Source organism: Chiloscyllium plagiosum, unplaced genomic scaffold, assembly GCF_037043375.1.
Source record: "Chiloscyllium plagiosum isolate Xiang-an unplaced genomic scaffold, Cpla_swu_hap1 HiC_scaffold_21, whole genome shotgun sequence".
Taxonomy (NCBI): domain Eukaryota; kingdom Metazoa; phylum Chordata; class Chondrichthyes; order Orectolobiformes; family Hemiscylliidae; genus Chiloscyllium; species Chiloscyllium plagiosum.
Genome location: NW_028270159.1, coordinates 60,528,156 through 60,546,446, shown reverse-complemented (window position 1 = coordinate 60,546,446; position 18,291 = coordinate 60,528,156). Strand labels below are relative to the sequence as shown.

General features: G+C 45.3%; 1 long non-coding RNA gene across 2 annotated transcripts in view; it reads left to right on the top strand.

Moving 5' to 3' along the window:
- LOC148146264 (uncharacterized) overlaps positions 1-15,554 on the top strand; it is a 40,669-nt gene extending 25,115 nt beyond the window's left edge. For both annotated transcript variants that reach the window (XR_015760800.1, XR_015760799.1), the window contains exon 4: positions 15,447-15,554. This is a non-coding gene — a long non-coding RNA (uncharacterized LOC148146264). The remainder of the gene's footprint in view (positions 1-15,446) is intronic.
- Positions 15,555-18,291: the final 2,737 nt, after the last annotated feature.

Genomic DNA, 18,291 nt, shown 5'->3' with positions numbered 1-18,291 from the left:
CAAAGGATTTCAGTCACAAGACAAATCCTCCACCAATTTTGGATCCAATTTGCCAACTTGCTTTGGATCCCATGGGCTCTTCCCATTTGGATGAGCCCTCCATGTGGGACCTTGTCAAAGACCTTAATGAACTCCATGGAACCCACATCATCTGCACTGCCCTCATCAATATTTTTAATTGTAATTTCAAAGAAAAATTAGCTGAATTCATCAGACAGGATCTTCTCCTACCAAATCCGTATTAAGTATCCCTAATCAATCCCTACCTTGCCAATTATTGATTCAAATTGACCCTCACAATTGTTTCCAATAATTTCCCTCACACTGATGTTGGGCTATACACTCTAAATACCTGGCCTATCCCTGCTGCCCTTCTTGAATTTCACCTGTGGCCAGCAAAGTATTACATTTCTCTGCCAGGGCCCCAGCAATCTGCTCCCTTACCTTCCACAGCAGCCTGAGATATATTTCATTGGGCACTGGGGATTTCCCCACCTTTAATGCCTGTGAAAACATTTAATACCTCCTCCTTATTGATCTTAACATGTTCTGGGACCAAACCATTCCACTTAAATCCCCGGCTACAATGTCTTTCTCCTGTGTGAATACAGATGGGAAGTATTCATTGAAGACCTCACCTACTTCCTCTGGTTCCATGTACCGATTGTCCCTTTGGTTTCTAGTAGGCCCCACTCTTTCCCTAGTAATCCTCTTACTCTAACAAGCTGATAAAATACCTTGTGGCTTTTCCTCAATCATTTCTGCCAAATATATTTCTTGTCTATTGTTTGCCTTTCATTTTCGACAATCCCCTTTCACTGGATGAAATTTTGAAGAGCTTCACCTGTTTTTATTGCACTGTACTTTCTTTATGAAACTCACAATATCACTGAATCAGTGTTTGCTGGACATGCAGCCTTTACTATTCACTCGACAGGAACACGCTGGCCATGGATTCTCACTGTATCACTTTAAAATACTCCCACTTTCCGAATATAGACCCAACTGCAGATAGTTCCTCACAGTCTCTGTCTAATGGTACTGATAGGAGATACTGATACTATTGATACTGATAGGTGACTCCATTGTGAGGGGGACAAGCAGGAGACTGTGTGGCTACAGAAGCGACCCCAGGATGGTCTGCTCCCTCCCGGGTACCAGGGCCAAGAATGTCTCTGAGCAGTTGCAGAGCATTCTGAAGGGGGAGGGTGAACAGCCAGAGGTCATTGTGCAATTGGTACACATGCCATAGTTAAACAAAGGGATGGGGACTTGTGAAATGTGCACAGGTAGTTCGATTAGATTAGATTCACTACATTATTTGGCACAACAAGTCCACATCGAGCCACCAAAGAATAACTCACCCAGACGCATTCCCCTCCCCTTGACTAACGCACCTGACACTATGGGCAATTTAGCTTGGATTGTGGGAGGAAACCAGAGCACCCGGAGGAACTCTACGCAGTTTGGTAAGAAGTTAAAAAGCAAGACCTCAGGGGAGGGGATCTCCCGATTACCCCCAGTACCGTGTGCCAGTGAGGATAGAAATAGAAAGATAGGCCAGATGGATATGCGATTGAGGAGATCTTAAAGTGGGCAGGCTTGTCAGTTCTTGGATCATTGGGACCTCTTCTGGGGTACAGGTGACAGGTTGGAGTTGAAGCAGAGGGGCACCATCACCCCTGTAGGATGATTTGTTCACGTTACCCGGGAGGGTTTAAACTAGTTTGGCAAGGGGTAGGGACTCTGAATAAGAGAGGGATCACCGACCTGTCAGGGGAAAATACATCAGCCATCGAAAGCAAGTTTCCTATTCAGGATATCCAGGGACACAGTCAAGGCAGGGAAAAGACTTCTGGTTTAAAGGGCATTTATTTCGACACACAAGGCCTGACTGGTAAGGCAGACGAGCTCAGAGCTTGGAATAGCTTGGGTAACTGGGATATTATAGCGATAACAGAAACATGGCTGAGAGAAGAGCAGGACTGGCAGCTCAGTGTTCCAGGATAAAGAAACTACAGGAGTGATAAAAGGACAAGTATGTGAGGGGGTGAAGAGGGAAATTTGTCCTTTTGATAAGGGTAGACAATGTTCAGAGAGGATACTCTTAAGTGGTCATCAAATGAGGTCACATGATTAGAAGTTAGAAAGAAGAAGGGGGGGTCACTTTGTTGGGACTGTATTGTAGACTGTTGTAGACCCAACAGATACCAGAGGAGTAGATGTGTAGAGAGATTGCAGATAACTATAGGAATAATAGAGGAGTATTGGCTGGAGATTTTAATTTTCCCTGTATTGACTGGACCAGCCAGAGTATAAAAGACCTGGAAGGAGAGCAATTTTTCAAATGTGTCTAAGAAAGGTTCCTAAATCAATATGCAGAGGGCCCTACTCTACTCAGGCAGGTGCAACATGAGGCCTTCCCTCAGAAAACGAGGTCGGGCAAGTGACTGAAGTGTCATTCGGAGAGCACTTTGGGTCCAGTGCCCACAACTGTCTTCATTTTAACATAGTTATGGAAAAAGATCAGCAGGTCCACAGATTGAAGAGGAAAACTGGAACAGGGCCAGTTTTGGGGCCATTCTGCAGGATTTGGCCAGCGTCAATGTTGTGAATTTAAAATTGCACAATGCCCAGCTATAATCCAACTCGCTTTGGAAGCGCTGGTGATCACTGTAACAGATGAAAGGCTTCAACTAAATTTGTTTGATTTTATATGCCATGACACTGCCATCCTGTTGCTATAAATTCTGTGCCTTAGGATTGTGCTCCACAACCACCTGATGAAGAAGCAGTGCTCTGACAGCTAGTACTTTCAAATAAACCGGTTGGACTGGAACCGAGTGTCGGGTGATTTTTAACTTTGTCCACCCCCAGTCCAACACCGGCACCTCCATATTATGATTCCAATCGATCGGGTGAGTATGTTTGAAGGAAAAGGAACAACTGGCAAATGGGAGGCTTTGCAAAGTGTGATATCAAGAATCCAGGACCAGTATGCTCCATTGGGATAAAGGGAAAAGCTGGCAGGGTTAGGAATCCTTGGCTGATGAGGGATAATAAGGCTCTGGTCTTGAAATGAAGACTGCATGCATTGGGTTTAAGCTTTCAGTATCTACATAAACTCTTCTATTCTTAAAGACACGATCAATCTATGGAGACCCTACAATCCTCTCAGTCTCTGTAACACTCCCAATCTGCAGAAGTCATTCCAATGCCTGTGACTCTTTCAATCTTCCTACAAGATCCTCTATCTATGTGATATCTTCCCATTGCCAGCAATTACATTACCCTGTAAGCTCCTCCAGTGTCTCCATCCATCTACTCATTTCCATAATCTTCTCCAGCTCTTACATGTGTAAACATCACGCTTTCCTACAACCCTTCCCACTCTGACCAAACTGGAGGAGGTTACTAATGCTCCCTAATCTGTGAAACTGTCTCCAACCAAAATTGCTGTTTTTATCACTTGGAAAATCTGTATGATTCCACACCCTCCATGTCTAAATAACCTGCAGAAGCTAAGCCTTCCTGTATCTATAAACATCTTCAGTCACGATTACCCTCCATATGTCTGTTTGTTTTTCCAATCTGTGCAACCCACTTTATCTCTGAACTCAGCTCCATTCACCTGAAACATTCCTGTCTGTGTAAAACACCCCATCCTACCAACATCCTTATCCCTGTAAACTGATCCATCCTTCCCAACCTCCCCAACTCCATGAAACCCCTGTAGGCCCTACAGCTCTCCACATTTCTGTAACCTCCTGTGGCTCTATGCACCTCCCTGCGAAACCACCACCAGTCCCCACAACTGTCTGTTACCTCATACGACCTTAGCAACGCTTCCTCTTTGTGTTTCTTCATTCAGACCCCATCCTCTCCAGCTTCCTGAAAATCTTCCTGCCATCATAACCCTCGCTATTTAGAACATAGAATAGGACAGCCCAGTACAAGCCCTTCAGCCCTCGATATTGTGCTGACCTTTTATCCTACTCTGAAGACTAAACTAACCTACATACCCTACATTTTGCTATAATCGCTGTGCTTATGCAAGAGTTGCTTAGATGTCCGTAATGTGTCTGAATCTACTACCACGGCTGGCAGTCCATTCCACGCACCCACCACACTCTGTGAAAATAACTTACCTTTGACATATAAGCTAAATCTTCCGCAAATTACCTTAAAATATGTCTCCTTGTGATAGCCATTTTGCCATGGGAAGTTGTCTCTGGTTTTCCACGCAATCGATGCCTCTCATTACCTTGCACACCTCTATCATGTTACCATTCTTCCTTCTTCACTCCGATCAGAAAAGCCTGAGCTTCCACAGCCTAACTTCGATGGGCATGCCCTCCAGTCCAGGCAGCATCTTGCTAATTATCCTCTGCACTGTCTTTAAAGCTTCCACATCCTTCATATAATGAGGTGAACAGAACCGTGTTGATTCGGTCGCCTGAGATAGAAACAGAAAGGTCGACTCCCACAGCCATCTACTACAAACCAACCGACTCCCACAGCTACCTGGACTACACCTCCTCCCATCCTGCCCCCTGTAAAAACGCCATCCCATTCTCCCAATTCCTTCGTCTCCGCCGCATCTGCTCCCAGGAGGACCAGTTCAAAAGACGTACAACACAGATGGCCTCCTTCTTCAAGGACCTCAATTTCCCCCCCGACGTGGTCGACGGTGCCCTCCACCGCATCTCCTCCACTTCCCGCTCCTCCGCCCTTGAGCCCCGCCCCTCCAACCGCCACCAGGACAGAACCCCACTGGTCCTCAACTACCACCCCACCAATCTCCATGTACAGCGCATCATCCGCCGTCACTTCCGCCACCTCCAAACAGACCCCAGCACCAAGGATATATTTCCCTCCCCTCCCCTATCAGCTTTCCGTAGAGACCACTCCCTCCGCGACTCCCTTGTCAGATCCACACCCCCCACCGACCCAACCTCCACTCCCGGCACCTTCCCTTGCAACCGCAGGAGGTGCAACACTTGCGCCCACACCTCCCCCCTCACTTCTCTCCAAGGCCCCAAAGGAAACTTCCATATCCGCCACAGATTCACCTGCACCTCCACCCACATCATCTACTGCATCCGCTGCAGCCGGTGTGGCCTCCTCTATATTGGGGAGACAGGCCGCCTACTTGCGGAGCGATTCAGAGAGCACCTCTGGGCCACCCGGACGAACCAACCCAACCACCCTGTAGCACAGCATTTCAACTCCCCCTCCCACTCCACCGAGGATATGCAGGTCATTGGACTCATCCACCGCCAAACCACAACAACGCGACGGTCAGAGGAGGAGCGTCTTATCTTCCGACTGGGAACTCTCCAACCACAGGGGATGAACTTGGACTTCACCAGTTTCTTCATCCCCCCTCCCCCCACCTTGTCTCAGCCGAATCCCTCCAGCCCGGCACCGCCTTCCTGACCTGCAGTCTTCTTCTTGACCTCTCTGCCTCCATTCTACTCCGACCTATCACCGTCACCTTGACCTCTTTCCACCTATCACATTTCCAACGCCCCTCCTCCAAGTCCCTCCTCCCTACCTTTTATCTTCTCCTGCTGAACACTCTCTGCTCATTCCTGAAGAAGGGCCTGTGCCCGAAACGTCGAATCTCCTGTTCCCTGGATGCTGCCTGACCTGCTGTGCTGTTCCAGCAATAAAGTTTCAACTTTGATCTCCAGCATCTGCAGACCTCACTTTCTCCCCCAGCCTGTTCAGCCTCTCCCTATAGCTCAAACCCTCCAATCCTGGCAACATGCTTGTAAAAATTTTCTGAACCCTTTCAAGTTTCACAACATCCTTCCCATAGGAAGGTGACTAAAATTGCCCACAGTATTCCAAAAGTGACCTAACCAATGTTCTGTGCAGCCACAACATGTCCTCCCAACTCTTGTGCTCAATATTCTGACCAATAAAAGAAAGCATACCAAATGCCTTCTTCACTATCCTACCTACCTCCGACTCTGCGTTCAAGGAGCTATGAATCTGCGCTCCAATATCTCTATGTTCAGCAACACTTCGTCAGACCTTACTACTAAATGTGTAAGTCCAGCAAAGATTTGCTTTTGCAAAATGCAGCACCGCGCATATATCTGAATTAATCTCCATCTGTCACTTCTCAGCCCATTTGCCCATCTGATCAGGATCCCATTGTAATCGGAAGTAAACTCTTTCACTGACCACTACACCTCCAATTTTGTGGTCAACTGAACACTTACAAACTATACCTCTTATGCTCACATCAATCATTTATGTAAACAATGCAAAGTATTGGACCCAGGACCGATCCTTGTGGCAATCCACTGGTCACATGCCTCCAGTTTGAAAGCCAACTCTCCACCACCATCCTCTGTCTTCTACCTTTGAGCCAGTTCTGTACCAATTGGCTAGTTCTCCCTGTATTCCGTGAGATCTAACCTTGCTAACCAGTCTCCCATGGGGAATCTTATTGAACGCCTTACTAAAGTCCATATAGATCACATCCACCGCTCTGCCCACATCAATCCTCTATGTTACTTCTTCAAAAATCGCAATCAAGTTTGTGAGACATTATTTACCACTCACAAAGCAATGTCGACTATCCCTAATCAGTCCTTGCCTTTCCAAGTACATGTACATCCTGTCCCTTACGATTCCCTCCAACAACTTGCCCACCGATGTTAGGCTCACCAGTCTATAGTTCCTTGGCTTTTCCTTACTGTCTTCCTTAAATAGTAGCAACACGATAGCCAACTTCCAGTCTTCTGGCTCTGATGTCCTGTTTCTAGAGATCTTTCCCGGAATGGGTGAGCACTGCTTCAAATTGCCAGGCTGGGAGATGTGAATTCCGATGTGAATCTATTTGCTCATTCTGTCTGTGTTCCTGATACTGACCTGGTGGTAGAAAGCACTCGCCATGCATCTGGTAACCTCCAGGTCTATTTTACTGACCAGAGCTCACCTCATCAAAGTCTCCATTTGGAATGTTCTTTATTTTAATATTTTTAAATGGCAGTTTTGTGAGATGCAGGAATTGAGGAGTTGTCATTTTTGAAAGAATGAAACTTTTGTCATTGACCTTGGCCCATGCAATGGGGATTTGTGGATTCTGTTGTTATCTGCAGACTATCACTCAGAGGATTGTATCACCAGGGAATCTGAGCGCAGATGGTCTTCGCCTGGTAGAGTGTGAATTTACCAGTTTATGTCGGCTAGGACACAGTGTTGCTGGAGAATGTATAACTGTGTAAATACTTCGCTGACTGGTTCAGGGGTGAGTGCACTGGGCCCTGAGCACCAGGATCTGGCAACCCTCATGCTGTTTGTATGTGGGGCTTGGAACCAGACTGGGTGAGAGAATCTCCCTGAGTAAATGACAGGTATGGAGCTTGGGATCCTCCTGCTGTGTTTGACCTTGTGCCATATTGTTATCTCCCTCTCATGAGTGAGCGTATCATGTTCTCCAGTCCTGACAGTGTCCACTCCCTGTAAACACTTCCAGCTGTTGAACATCTCCGTTCTCTCTCACCCCCTCCAGCCCGTCCAACCTCGCCTTGGTCTCATATCTCCTGCAGTCCCAACCGACCTTGCTCTTTGTTATCGCATTGCATTGCTTTGAGCTGTGTGAGAACAAACCTAGAGGAGGTTTGGGCCATTGGAAGAAAAAGATCAGTGCCCATTCTTCATCTTTGTCAAACAGAGTCTCCTTGTCTGCCTCTCTCCCATAAGAGGAAGGAAGCATCCTTTCAGCATCCACTCTGTCCATTCCCCTGAGGATCTGTACATTTTAATGAAGAAGACTGTTGACCTGATGACCCTCAGTGGCACAGCACCGAAGTGACGTGTTTATGTTCCTATAATTTTTGCGACCACTTCCTTTTGCTCGACCCCTCCATCATTCTGAAGCCTCCCCCAGTCTGGACAGTGCTCCAAGCCAATAATTACTGAGAATTCTCTAACCCTCTATCTCCATAAACTCCCCACATTCCTACAATCCTCCTTTTCTGTGAGAACCCCTCCAGCTTCTGCAGTCCAGCCAAATTATTGCAACTCCTCCAGCCCTCACCATCTCTGTGTGCTGCAGTCACTACATTTCTCCATGCATCTGTAAGCCCCTCCAGCCCCTCCAAATCTACCTATCTTTCCAAAGTCCAACAGTTCCAAAAACCATCCCTCAACATGGAACTTCCACCAGAGACCACTGGCCACCATATCTCTGCAATCCCCTGCGCTTCTCTCTATTTCTGTTCCCAGCTTCAGTCCTTATAACTCTACTTCCATGTACAACATCATCAAGTCCCTGCAATCCTCCCGAACTGTGGAACCTCCAAAAGACCTTACAATTCTATCTCGGTCTCTAACTGCCTGCAGTGATTTTGGCAATTAGAGTCAGAAAATCATAGAGATGTAGAGCATGGAAACAAACCCTTCGGTCCAACTCTTCCATGCCGATCCAGTTGCATCAACCAGCACCTGGCACATCTCCCTCTAAACCCTTCTTCCTATTCATGTACCCATCCAGATGCCTTTTAACTGTTACAATTGTACTAGCCTCCACCACTTCCTCTGGCAGCTCATTCCGTACACGTACCGCCCTCTGCGTGAAAACGGAGCCCCTTAGGTCTCTTTTATATCTTTCCCCTCTCATCCTAAACCTATGCCCTATAGTTCTGGACACCCAACCCCATGGAAAAGACTTTGTCTATTTATCCTATCCATTCCCCTCATAATTTTGTAAACCTCTGTAAGGTCATCCCTCAACCTCTGATGCTCCAGGGAAAACAGCCCCAGCCTGTTCAGCCTCTCCTTATAGCTCAAATCCTCCAACCGTGGCAACATCCTTGTAAATCTTTTCTGAACCCTTTTAAGTTTCATAACATCCTTCTGATAGGAAGGAGACCAGAATTGCACATGGTATTCCAAAAGTGGCCTAACCAATGTCCCGTACAGCCGCAACATGACCTCCCAACTCTTGTACTCAATATTCTGAATAATAAAGGAATGCATACCAAGTGCCTTCTTTGCTATCCTATCTACCTGTGACTCTACTTTCAAGGAACTCTGTCATTTCATTTGAAAAATTGGATAAACAGATGGAGTGGCCTGAGGTCTTATGGGTAAAGCTAGTTCAGTCTAAGCTATTAGGCAGAGCCAGTAAGGTATTTGCAGCGCTGTCTCATGAGTGGTCAAAAGATTATGCACATGTCAAACAGCCTATTTTAACTGCTTACGGATTAGTACCAGAAGCGTATCGACAGCAGTTCAGAAACATAAAGAAGGAACCAGGAGAGACTAATGTGGAGTTCTAAAGTATTAAGCATAGTAATCTTTCTGCAACATCTCCAGTCTCCATGCGTCTCTCTGTCATGTTGAGCTGCTCCAACCCCCACAAGCTTTCCTGCCTGTGTACATGATCAAGTTGATACAACCCTTCTGATTTCTGTTGTGTCCTGCAGACCCGTTTTTGTGAATTCTGCCGACCACTAATACTCTCCCTCTCTGTGTAAATGCCCCCAGCCACTACAATCCCCAATACTTTGCGGCCCCCACTAGACCCGACAGCCATCGCTATCTGTGAAAGCTCCTTCAAGTCTATATCCTTCAACATGCTGAAACCTGCTCTCACCATTGCAACCCCCATTATTTCCTAATGTTGTTGAGTCTCTAAAGCTATCCCTATCAGTTTAATCTACTCCACTGCATACAACACTCCCAGTCTGTGTAATCTCTTCAATTCCTTCAGTTCCAATATACCTATGTATTGGTGTGACTGCTTTGTGGCAATTGTATCCTCATTTATATCTGCAAAGGTCTCTGCTCTGTAGCACATCCTATGCTCATAAGTGAATCTGGACTCTCACAAGCCTCTCTATGACTCTTTTGTCCAGTCTCTACAAGCTTACCTATCCCTGTCGTAACTTGCAGCATGCACACCACTCACTCTCTATGAAGTACAGTACAGAGCATAAAATCATCTCTCCTTTCAAGTTTATTCAGTCCACAACTTCCTCCCTATCCGTGCAACATTCTCCAGTCTATATCATCTTACATATGCTTGCAACATTCTCCAGTCCATACCACCCTCCCTTTCCCTGTAATATTCTCCAGTCTATACCATCCTCCCTATCACTGTGATATTCTCCAGATCCCACAAGTGTTGTTAAATGTACCACATCCTGGAATCATGCGAATGTTTCTACACCCTGATCAGCATAGTCCATGTAACGATCCACAACCCTACACACATCCTATTTCTGGAATCTAATCAAAGACGCTGTATCTCTCTAACTTCCTTCAAACAATAAAATGTTTTCTCCTGTGAACGTTCGCTAGCAACTGAAGCTATGCTTAACCCTGCAACATCGTCGCATTCCCAAACATCTCTCCAACTCTGTGACCTCTATCCATCCCTCAAAGACCCTCTGTCGGTGACACGCGCCATGCATTTCCAACAAGGCAGATGGAATGACAGCATTAACTGAAGAGAACAGATATGATCGAAATGTTGTTATGGAGATGTGGCTGCAGAATGACCAAGGCTGGGATGTGATTATTGAGGGGTTGTAGGGACTTAGGCAGGATCAGTAAAAAAAACCAAACAAGGTCCCGTTTTGTTGTGAAGAAAGGATGCAGTCAGTGCATCCTGAGACAGCCAACTTAATCTGGGCATCAAAATATAGAGTCATGTTGAATGGATAACTTTCAAATAGCAAGGGAAATCTGGAAGATCAAATCGCAATCCATGGAATCAATGGTCATTGGTAAATTAGATACAATATTTTCTTGGTGATAGTAGATAGAGGCATGTGCAGTGGTGAATTTCTAATTGGACGTCTGTGGCCAATGCTGTTTCACAGGATCAGTGCTGCGATATCTGTTTGTAATTTATCTCTGTGAATAAGATGAAAAGGTCAGCAGTTTGATTAGTAATTTTGCAGACAACATTTGGAAAGGCATGTAATAATTAGGGGTAATTCGGGGAATTGTGGATAGTGAGGAAGACTGTTAAAGGTTGCAGTGGTGTGCAGATCAGCTGGAACGCTGGGCAGAGAAATGGCAAATCGAATTTCGTTGGGACAAGTGTCAAGTGGTGCATTTATGAAGTCAAATGGAAGAGAGAAGTGCACTAATTGACTAATTGGAAACATTGATAAAACAGGCGACCTTGGATGCAAATCCGTAGCTCCCTGAAAATAACAACACAGCAGAATGTGGTGGTAAAGGAGGAGTATGGCATGCTTCCTTTCATTGGTCACAGTATTGAGTACAGACGTTTGCATGTCATGTTGTGACTGAATGAAACTTCATTCGGCCATGTTTGGTATGTTGTGTGTAGGTCTCATCGACACACTACAGGAAGGATGTGGAGGCTTTGGGGAGCGTGCAACAGAGGGTTACCAGAATCTTGTCTGGATGAGAATGTGTTTACTGTAAGGAGTTTAGACACAGTTGGATTATCTTGTGAGAGTATTGGAGCTGAGGGGTGACCTGGTACAGATATATAGCAATAGGAGAGGCATGGATAGTGTGGATAATTGGAATCCTCCTTCCAATGTCGAAATCTCAAATACTAGGGCACCTCAGTTTAAGTTTTATGTGAGATGAAGGAGGCCAGTTTTCTTGACAGAGAGTGGAAGCTTCTCAGGAGGTGGGAGAAGTGGCAATGAGAGCATAGTTTTGAAGTGGCATTTAGACAGACACATGAACAGGCAGAGAATAGACGGATATCGCCCATGTGCAGGCAGACAGGATTAATTTAGAATAGCATCATGGTCAGCACAGCCATGGTGGGCAGAAGGGCCTATTACTGTGCTGTACTGTTCTACTTTCTAACTTCACCGCATCTACCCTGTCAAAGCCCCTCAGAATCCTGGATTTTTCATTCAATTTCTTTCCCATTCTTCGAAACCCCATTAGGTTCAAGGGCAATCTACTCCACCTCTTCTCATTGGAAAATCCCGCCATCTCCAGGATCAGCCGAGTGAACCTTCCCTGGCCTGCCTCCAATTCAAGAATATCTTTCCTTAGGGCACTCGTACTGTTCATTATAATCTAGGTGTGGTCTGACTTGTACCTTGCATCGTTTTAGCAAGACCTCCCTATTTTTAGACTCCATTCCCTTTGTAATAAATGCCAGCATTTGATCTGCCTTCTCAATTACCTGCTGACACTGTAAGCTACCTGTTTCAGAATGATTCACAAGGATTCCCAAAACCCTTTGTGCAGTCAGTCTGAAACCAAACGGTGTTAGCCTGACAGTAAATCGGGAACATGCTGGACTGTGTTATAAAGGATATGACAAAAAATGATAACTGGATGCTTAGAAACAATGGGAGAGGCATGATTTTATAAAAGGGGAATATTTTTAAATTTGTTGCATTCTATATTTTGGTGTGACCATAAATGGCAGAATAGTTAAATCTGGGGGAGGCTAGTAGTGCTAGGGGGATATTTGAAATTTCAGAAGCATTTTGACAAGTTTCAACAAGGGCTAAAAATTAGCTCGGGAGAGAATAGGGCCCCAGAAAGGTCAATGAGGCTGTCTGTGTGGAATCACTGCTGATGGGGGAGATACTGAACAAGTATTTTGCGTTAGGATTTACTTTGGAGAAAGAGATAGAAGCTCGGGACCTTGGGAAAATACATAGTGATGTCTTGAACAGAGTTTACATTGGAGAACAGGAGGTGCTGGATGTCTAAAAATGCAAAATGTTAGATAAAACCTTGGGACATGATCAGATTTATCCCAGTGCCTAGTGAGAAGCTAGCGAGGAAACTACCAGGTCCCTTGCAGAGATGTTTGTGTCATCGACAGCCACTACAGGCAGTGAGACTGATGGTAGAGGTGGGTAAGTTTTTGGAGGTGATTCTGAGAGAAAGGATCATCATGCATTTGGAAAGGCAAGGACAGACTAACGATAGTCAACATGGCTTTGTGTAAGGGAAATCGTGCCTCAAACCTGAGTGTAGCGGTAGATAAATGACAGATCAAAGCAGAGCAGTACATGATGTCCACATTAACTTTAGCAAGGCCTTTGACAATGTTATGCATGGCAGACTGGTTAATAAGTTTAGATCACACATAACCAGGGAGCACTCACCAACTGGATACAAAACAGGATTGACGGTAGGAGACAGAGTGTGTTCATAGAGGGTTGCTGTTCAAACTACAGGCCTGTGACAAATGGTGCGCCATAGCGTTTGGTGCTGGGTCACTGTTGTGCATCATTTATATAAACAATTTGGATGAGAATACAGGAGTCCTGGTTAGCAAGTGTGTGAGTGACACTGAAATTAGTGGTAAAGTGGACAGTGAAGAGAGTTATCGAAGAGTACAATGGGATCAACAGTACTGCTGGGTCAGTGAGGTTAGGAATAGCAGGTGGAGAAATGCACAGTGTTGTATTCTGGTAAAGCAGACCAGGGCTGGACTTGTACAGTTAATGTTAGGACCCTGGATAGTGTTGTCAATCAGTGACCCAGGGATACAGGTACACAGTTCTTTGAAAGTAGCATCACAGGTAGACAGGTTGATGAAGCCGGCATTTGGGATAGTTAGCTTCATTGGTCAGAGCATTGTGAATAGGAGTTGGGATGTCAGGTTGTATCTGTACCGGACAATCATGAGGTCACCATATAAGCATTGTTGATTATCTGGAAAAACTCATCTTGTTCATATATATCCTTTAGTGAAGGAAATCTGACATTCTTACCTGGTCTGGCCTACATGTGACTCCAGACCCACAGCAATATGGCTGCCTCTGGGCAATTAGCAGTCGGGCAATGTATGCCGGTCCAACCGGTGATATCCTCAGGCCATGAATGAATCAATGAAAAATATATATGTCCATCCCTACCCCTGCAAACAGCTCTAGCTGCAGCAATTCTGGCTTTGTAACATTGTTCAGGCCTTTGCCTCTCTCTGTAACAGCCTCACCACCTCCAACACCTTCAATTCCCCGTGTTCCGATACTCTCATTAAACGCTGGCAACGTTTCTTCTTTCTACTGCACTCCTCCTGCTAGGAGACTCCCTAGCGATCTCTTTAACAAATGCGTCCACATTTCTAAACTTTGGCTTCTTCAGAATTGATTGTTTTTTTTTCATCTCTTTATCAAATCTGGTAACTCCTGGGAATTACGGGGCCAAGACCGTCCGAAGTGTGGGAGGAGCATTGAGACGATGTCGAGTACCTCGAATCTTGCTGTTGGGAAAATGGGGAATCCAGAAGAAAACAGCACACGGAGCGTGCTGTTACACCAACGCCCCACCCACCCTCTTCCCATGGCAACCTGTTACCCCAAGTGTAACAGAATCTATGGAAGGCCACAGCGGTCTGTACAGCTACCTACAGACTCCACCTGAGAGTGGGAGACAGTCAGCCTCATCTGTGACCCATCACCAATGAGATGAAGAGATAGGAAGACTGAATTCCTTCTCAATTATCCCAGTGCCTTTGTTACAAATTCCAATAACTCCCTGTTAATGCAGTGTCTAATAATGTAATGCTATAAAGGGGCTTAAACACCGTCCTTCCACTTTTATGTTCTGACCCTTATTACCCAGAATTTGGTTTCCTATTGCTTGATAATCTGAGGACACATATTTTGCTGGTAATCCCATTGTAATCTCTAACTGTGGGAGTTCCCCATCCTGTTTCCCATTCTGTCTGGCTTTCCACAATGTTGTCTGACCTCGAATATTAATGACTCACCTTTTTGTTCACCCTGTGAAAATGTCACCCTGATTGTGATTAGACAGGAATCACAGTCACATGTGCATGTAACTTATTGCAAATACTTTATGCATTAAAATTAAGAAACAGCAATTTACTTTTTTTTAATCATAATTTCCATCACAAACCTATTTGCTGATGTACAATTTCAGTTAAACGCAGTCCCTTCTGTTTCTTTCTGTTTGTCTTTAGCCACATCCAATATTTCAACCTTTCTCTTTGCACTTGGGAATTTTCTTTCACCTATGCCGTGTCCCTCCTCCTCTGTGTCAGTTTAAAGCAATCTGCACAATCCTGGTCATATGATTGACAAGGACATTGGCCCTAGCACAGTACCAGTGGAGCCCATTCCAATATAATGGTTGACTCCTCCTTGAGTACTGGTAGCAGTTCCCACTGCATCAGAACCACGTCTTCTGACACCATTGTGTAATCCTGACACCTTCCTCTACTCTGGTGATATCACTCAGTCTCTCTCCATGTGGTACCCCTCGCTGCGTGGGTCTATTTGCTGCCTCTGTCAGCGTTTCTCCCTCTTACAGCTTGTCTGATATCCTGAGTCAACAGAATTGTCCACTCCAGAGAGATGCAGCAGCGCAGGCCAGGGACGGACACTGGGATTTTCGTGATCTCTGGTGGACTCTGTGCCACTCTGCACAAGTTATCCTCACTGCATCAGTCTAATTTCCCATTCTGTCTATTTCTCGGCCTCCTGCAGGTAATCAGGATATTCCGAATTCCTGTCTCATCCATCACCTCATTGAAGACGCTTGGTCAGCCAGAGAGAGATGGAGATGGAGAGGGAGATCTGGAGCCTTCAGTAAATCCTGCAGCCAGTAAGACCACTCGCAGTAAACAGCACATGGAGGAGTTAGTGGCCTTCTGTATTCAGACCCGAAAGACAGGACATAGATACAGTGCTGGGCAAGGAGCATTCTAGGCTTCATTCCCACCAGCTTGTGAGGGTCCTGCTCTCACCTCTGCTGTATTGGGCCTCCTTGAGACAGCACAGGGGATCGCAGGCATCAATCCTGGCCCATGATGTATTAGTTATCTCTGTAATATCCTCCAGTCCCGATAATCCTTCCTCTGTTTGGAATTTTCTCTGTCACTGTCAGGTTCTCTAACTCCTAACGCCCTAATCCCTAACCCTCTCCAGTAGATACTAATTTCCTTCATCCCTGCAAACCCCCACAGTCCTGTCTATCCCTGTAAGCTCCTCCTACCAATACCATCCTCCATATCAATGTATTTGTCTTTAACCTTACCATCGGTCCCTACCTAAGTAATCTTCTCCAGCTCCTACAACCCTTCCTTAGCTTTGAAAGATTTGTAATCTCCTTATCTTTCTCCAATTCTTCGATCTGAATTGTTTTAAATTTCACCCTCGTTCCCGACCCCACACCCCTCCTGACCATAGGAACCTCTTTCAGTTTGTGCAACCCTCCCCATCTGTGTAACTGTCTCCAACCCAGCAACCTGGCATTCTCCATTGCCTTCCTATCTCTGTAGTCTCCAGAACGTAGAAACCACCTTATATCTGTGAACGTCTTCTGTCACTACAACCTTCCATATCTCTGTTAGTATATACAATACTATTCTACTGAAACACACTCCTGTCTGCGCCGCTCAGTCTGCCCCCCTCTCCCTATATCCAGAATATAATCCAGCTCCCTCTATCTCTGTAAATTCCTCCAATCCTCAAACCCCTTTGTCCCACTGACATTCATGACCAGATGTAACTCTGTTTAACTCAAACATCCTCGAGCCCCTGTAAGCCTTCCTATCTCTGTAACCTCTACCCATCCGTTCAACTCCCCACTACTGAAGATTGACTCCCTGCATTTGCCACAGGGCAGATGGAATGACAGTGAACAGATATGATGGAACTGTCATTCCGGAGATGTAGATGCAGAATCACCGTCACTGGGAAGGGAATATTGAAGGGTTGTTGGGATAGAGTCATAGAGTCAATGAGATGTACAGCATTGAAACAGATCCTTCAGTCCAACCCATCCATGCCGACAGATATCCCAACCCAATCTAGTCCCAAGAGGCAAACTAGGCAAAAAATCAACAAGTTGTGAAGAAAGATGAGGTTGATGCATAAATGTGATAGCCACATGGAAGTGAAGATCAAAATTTGTAGTCTATTTGGATGTAGCTGAGAATAAACAAGGAGCAGCAACTATAAGCAGGAATTCCTTTATAGGCATCAGACAGTGATGGTAATGTCAATATGGTTACAGTCAGGCCACTGAATGTACTTGTAGTAAGGGCAGTACAGTAACTGTGTGTGACAGTGGTCTCCATCCCGACTGGATAACTATTGAGTATCAGGGCTGTAATGGATGGAATCCTGGATTAGATACGTGATGGTTTTTCTGTGACATCACATCAAGGAGCCATCAACAAAATTGTCTACTGAATATCAAATGCTGTGTAATAAGTATCTAAAAATCCCATTATAAAGGAGTTTTGTGAGCAGAGACCCATAATGTTATGCAGGACATATTGAGTTTGAGTTCGGACCATGTGATGTAGGAGCGGAATTAGGCCATTTGGCCCATTGAGGGTGCTCTGCCCTTCAATCAGATCATGGCTGACCTGATGATCTTTAACTCTACTTTCCTGCCTTCTCCACAAAACCCTTGTTTCCCTGATTCATTAAAACCTCACCATCTCTGCTGTAACTATTCTTAATGACCCAACCATGGCAGCCCCCTGCAGTCAGGAATTCCCACAGAGTCACTACCCTCTGAATGAAGACATTCCTCCTCCTCTCCATCTTCAATGGGTGAGCCTTTGCTGGGGTTTTATGCTCTCTGGTTACAGATTCTCTCACAATTGAAATGAAAGGAAGTGACAAATATGATTATTGCAGGTGACATGAAAATTGGTGGAGTTGGGGTGAATGAGCAAGGAGATCCAAGGTTGCAGGAGGTTACTGATCAGTTGGAAAGATGTGGAGAGAAATGGCAAAATGAGTTTAATCTGGACAAATGTGAGATCATGTCAAAGTCAAGAAGAAAGTTAGGCTACTGAGGGACATTGATAAACAGAAGGATCTTGGTGAAAATCAGGAATTCCCTGAAAATGGCAACAGAGCTGTTTCAGATGGGATAGAAAGCAAATGGAATACTGGCCATGATCGGTCACAGCGTTGGGTATAGTAATTTGCATCTGATGTTGTATTTGTATAAAATGTTTGTTTGGCCACATTTGGAGTACTGTGTGCAGTTCTCATCTCCACACAATAGGAAGGATGTGGAGACTTTGGAGAGGGTGCAAAAGGGGTTTATCAGTATGTTGCCTGTGTTAGGTTTTTTTAAGTGTTGTTTGGTGTAAGAGGAAATTTAAACAAAGTTGGATTGTTTTGCGAGATTATCAGAGGGTGACAGGTGACCAGGTACAGGAACAAACATTGGGAGAGGAACAGATAATATGGATAGTGTTAAGACGGACCCGCGGGGTCCCGTCTTTGCGTGTTCTTTCGGAAGGAGAGACTCACACTGGCAACTATGGTTAGACGCAGACAGCCGTTTATTCACAGAATCTTAACT